Raw genomic sequence first — 5673 nt, 5'->3', positions numbered from 1 at the left:
AAAAATAAATAAATAAAAGAATTAAATGAAATTTTCAAATGTTTGTTGTGTAATTTCTTTCACAGAAAATCACCTTTGGATCCTCTTAAATCAAAACTCCAATATAATACTCAAATATCAATATTCAATTTTGTATCAGCAAGAAATCAGTAATATAATCCCCTTTGAATCTACCGGTATAATACAATCTCAAAATTAAAATGCAGAATACACTCAGAGCAAATTAGACAATACGTAATGTGGGCCCACACACACTCTTAGTTTCAATAACCCCAACCTGTTGCAGGCCTGTGTCGTTGCTTGAGAACGGTGTGGCCGTGAAAACCAACAAATGGCCTCTTCGCTCTAAAGAGCTAAATAAACAAACAAGTGTACCTGTGTCTTCCCGTTTCGACACGCGCGCTGTCCACCGATCACATTACACTCCCGTATACGTCTGCAGTCTCACCAGCTGTCCGCTGAATGATTATGAATCCCGCGATGCCAGAGGAATTCTAAACCACGAGGGGATTTAGAACGCTATCTGGTTCCTCCATACTGTAGTCGTCTTCCTCGGAACGATTAATAAACTCAGATCCCGCGAGTAGATTTTACTCGACGTAAAAGGAAAAGATTACAGCGCGCTCAGCAGCAGTAACATATGCAAGTCTGTTTAAACTTTTCAGTCAAAATATAACAAATGAAACGAATTACAGAAACGTTCTTTAACACTTTCTGTATGCTAAATATACTCTTTGACCACTTAGTCAGCAGTTATTTGTGTATATTTTCTCTCAGAATCACCAGAAAATAAAGTGCGACATCACTTTCTGATCTGCCTCCATCTCTCTCTCTTCCTCTCTCTCCCAATCAGAATTGTCAATACCCACGCATGGGCGGGAGCAAGTAAACCCATGTCCAATCACAAATAAAAAACATACATGCTGATCAAACCCACATGTTGAGAGAGTACCCCTCACATAAACTTTACCGTAATCTGTATAACATTAATACAAGTGAAATGCTGTACAAATATATAACCACATAACGTTTATGACAGTTTAACCCTTGAAGGTCAGAAACATTTACCTATTAGAAATTATGCATGTAGGAGATAATAAATAACCCTAACTGGGCTACACTCTCCCCCTCCTAATGTTCTCATGTCCCCATGAGTTTCCCCATCCCCTACATATGCAATAAGGCTTTGGGTTGGTAATCAGTACCCCCACTAGCACATAAATCACATTTGGCTAAAGGATGACACCATACTGTGCTACATGAACTTTGTCTGGTAGGATTTTGAACAGTTACCACCATACCCCTATACGCTAGTGTTAAGGGCCTATCTGTGGATTTCCCCAATTCATCATAGCTTAATTTCTTCACAGGTTTCACTTCTCTCCTGGGACGAAGTTCCCTTCTCTCACTTTCCTCTACTCTTGATGTACTTCTGGACGGATTGTCTCCACCCTCTAATCCTAGACCTTCAATACAATCAGAAGCTGTTGAAGCAGTACTCCCCACTTCATGCTCTGTAAAGTCTTCTGTCACTTCCAAATGAGTAGGGCTTTGAGTAGCTCTGTAAGGTACTTGGTCTCTATCCGACGCCAATGAAGAAATGAACAGTCTGTCAAATGATGCCTTTTGCTGAACTGGATAATATTCATCCATGCTGTTTTCACTTTCAGACTCTATTACTTCAGACTCAAGACCTTTTTCTCTCCTGTCTTTGTCTTTCATCTGGTGTTTCTGTGTTTTTTCCCCAGCTTTGGACCTTGTTACCCGTTTTGCTGGAACTTCGCTTCTTGGATCAGGTAAGTTTATTCTCACACCTTCTCCTATAGGCAGCAAATGATCCCTGTGTAATGTTCTTATCCCTCCAGTACCAGTTTCTGGTTTCAGTCTGTAAACCGGCAAGTTTGGCAATTTCTGCTGAACAACATAAGGGAGGGAATTCCAGCGATCCACTAACTTATGTTTCCCAGTTAAGGCAAGATTCTTGATAAGTACTCGATCTCCCTTCTCCAGAATCTGATGTTTTACTCTACGATCATAGAGCCTTTTATTTCTTTGTTGCGTCTTCAAAGAATTTTCCACTGCTAGCTGGTATGCATGTCGTAAGTCTTTTTTCACACCCTCAACATACTGGTGATGTTTCAGACCACTTTCACCTTCTGATGAAGTCCCAAATTGTACGTCCACAGGAAGTCGAGCCTCTCTCCCAAATAGCAGATAATACGGGGAGTACCCAGTTGTTTCATTTTTAGTACAGTTATACACATGTACTAATTGGCTGATACTCTGACTCCATTTGCTTTTCTTGGCTGGATCTAGTGTTCCCAGCATGGAAAGAAGAGTGCGGTTAAACCGCTCAGGCTGTGGGTCTCCCTGGGGATGGTAAGGGGATGTTCTGGACTTACGAATTCCTAAGATTCCCAGCAACTCTTTGATAAGCTTGCTCTCAAAATCACGACCTTGGTCGGAATGAATGCGGGCAGGCAGACCATAATGCACAAAAAACTTCTCAACTAGAATTTTGGCAACGGTCAATGCTTTCTGGTCTTTTGCTGGATACGCTTGTGCGTAGCGAGTGAAATGATCGGTCATAACTAAAACATTGCAAATCCCTTTAGAGTCTGGTTCAATGGAAAGGAAGTCGATGCAAACTAGGTCCATCGGTCCACTACTGGTGATGTGATTCAGGTAAGCAGATCTTTGGGGTAATGTTTTCCTTGCAATGCATCGTCCGCAATTTTTGACGTACTGCTCCACTTCTGTACTCATACGTGGCCAATAGAAACGATTTCTACACAGTTCTGTGGTCTTCTCAATTCCAAGATGGCCAGACTCATCATGAAGAGAATGCAATACTTGAGATCTGTATTCTTTTGGGAGCACTAATTGTTGAATCTCCTTTCCGCAGGGACTCTTAATGACTCTGTACAACAGATTGTAGCGAATCACTAATTTGTCTCCCTGTTGTCTCAACAGGGATTCAGGAAGAGATGAATTCTTAGTAGCTGTAAGTACTTTCCCCTTTTTGACTTCTTGTCTCACGGGTCCAATGATGGAGTCCTGCTCTTGAGCGACTCTCAAGTCTAAGTTGGACAACTGCGTCTTATGTTCCAGTCCCAACTGTATGGGGCAGACATATGCGGAAGGGATACTTTCCGAAGGAATCCCTAGCTGATCTACTAGCCTACTGCACGATTCTTCAGCAGAAGTAGTATCTGCAAGTTGACAGATAGCCTTCACACCTGACCTTGGGATGTCAATCCATTCAGCTGGCACATCTGTGGACATAGGATATCTTGACAAGATGTCAGCATCTATGTTGTGACGACCCGGTTTGTACTGGAGATTAAAATCGTAAGTGGCTAGGGCAGCCAACCACCTATGACCCGTGGCATTTAGTTTAGCACTTGTTAACACGTAAGTCAAGGGGTTGTTATCAGTCTTAACCGTGAATTTTGCGCCGTACAAATAATCATGAAATTTGTCAACTATTGCCCATTTTAATGCCAGAAACTCCAATTGGTGTATCGGGTAATGCCGTTCAGCTGTACTCAATTTTCGGCTTGCATATGCAACTGGCCTCAACCCTTCTGGGTATTCCTGGTTCAGCACAGCACCCAATCCACTCAAACTTGCGTCCACATGTAATATGTATGGCTTAATGGGATCCGCATATGCAAGCACTGGAGCATGTGTAAGGCAATGAATGATGTGATGGAAAGCATCTGTGCAAGCCTTGTCCCATCTTTCACCAAACGGCTCAGATTCCTGGTAGTATTTTCCGTTTGGTACAGTTTTGCGTTGACCCTTCGCAGGAGGATACCCTTTAGTTAACTCAGTCAATGGTCTTACAATCGCAGAGTAGTTCTTGATAAATCTACGGTAAAACCCGCAAAATCCGAGAAAAGATCTCAAAGACTTCAAATCAGTGGGCATTTTCCAGTTAATGACAGCCTTCACCTTTTCAGGATCTGGAGATACTCCTGCCGCAGATACAACGTGCCCCACATAATTTACTTTCGGCTGACAGAATTGACATTTGTCAATGGACACTTTTAGACCGTACTCTTGTAGTCTATCCAGCACTTTCAACAGTCTCTCTTCATGTTCCTCCAACGTCCGTCCAAAGACAATAATATCATCCAAGTACACGATAACCTGGAGGAGATTCATGTCTCCAACAGCCTTTTCCATTAGGCGTTGAAAAGTGGCTGGAGCCCCAGTCACACCCTGTGGCATACGTTCAAATTGGTAGAAGCCCAGAGGGCAGATGAACGCAGTCTTTTCTTTGTCCTCCTCAGCCATCTCAATCTGGTAATATCCACTGCGTAAGTCTAAGACAGAAAACCACTTACTCCCCGACAAACAGTCTAAAGCATCCTCTATCCTAGGGGTGGTGTATTGGTCAGGGATGGTTCTAGCGTTTAGTGTCCGATAGTCAATACACATTCGGATGGTTCCATTCTTTTTCCTGGCAATGACTATTGGTGAAGCATACGGACTTCTGGATTCAGTTATGATCCCGGCTGCCAGCAGATCTTTCAAATGTCGCCTAACATCATCAATGTCTGCTGGTGCAATTCTTCTCGATCGCTCGCGAAAGGGTCTGCAATCATTCAGTCTTATGGTATGTTTCACGTCTTTAGCTCTCCCCACATCCCATTCGGTCACAGAAAACACCATTCCTCGCTCCGACAGCTTCTCTCTCAACCTTGCTTTCCAATTGGCTGGAACTGGCGAGTCACCAAACTTAAAGATTTTTGGGTCTAATCTTTTGGAAACAGTCTGAACTCCTTGCGCTACTGTGACAGTGTCAGTGGGAGATACTTTGGCTATCACCGTTCCTACGGGTATGGTGATATCTCGGGAGGTATCATTGCACACCAGCAGTTTGAAACTATCTACATTCATGTCAGTAGAATGAAGAACAGTAGGTGGAACAAGAATTCCAGCTGGAAGCTGGCTATCCTCGGATGCTTCAAGAAGAAAAATGTCTTTCCTCAGTTGTTTCTCCATTTCTACCTTGCACACTGCATACCGCTCACCTCTTGATGGTATGGTTAATCCTCCTGGTCCAGTCCACAATATTTGTCCCTCATCTGATTCAGTGACCTCCACTTTCCCTTTGATCTGTGGCACAGGTAGTTTAAGAAATTCTGATTGGATTCTCAAGGAGGAGGCTTTATTGGAAACACTAGAGGCTGGGTTGAGCGCAGTCAGTCGCTGAAAGAAGTTTGCATTAGTTCCAATGATTACCGGAACCTGCTGAGTTCCTTGCAGTTCTGGGCAAATCAATGCCAAGATGGAAACGGTCTCTGCTTCACCCGTGAGTATAGCAGGAAAGGAGACATCTACCACTATGTAGCCCTTATAAGGATAACTTGATTCACTAAGTCCCCAAATAGACAGTCCAGTAAGTGGTTGAATAGGAACTTGGGATAAGTATTTGGAATACCATTGTTCAAAGACAATAGTGACCTGCGATCCACTATCGAGAAGGGCTGTACACGGGCATCCATTCACCTTCACAGGAATGTTAGAAACAGGACCCACTAGTCCTCTGGGGAGAGAATTTGCTTCACCGCTGGCCATTTCACTCTGATCAAAGGAACAATTAAAACTATTAGCAGAAACATTGTTTCCAGTCGATCTACTTCTCTCAGATTTAGCTTGCCG

Source organism: Scardinius erythrophthalmus (genome assembly GCF_964197995.2).
Source record: "Scardinius erythrophthalmus genome assembly, chromosome: 10".
NCBI lineage: Eukaryota > Metazoa > Chordata > Actinopteri > Cypriniformes > Leuciscidae > Scardinius > Scardinius erythrophthalmus.
Note: the sequence above shows the minus strand (reverse complement) of the source record.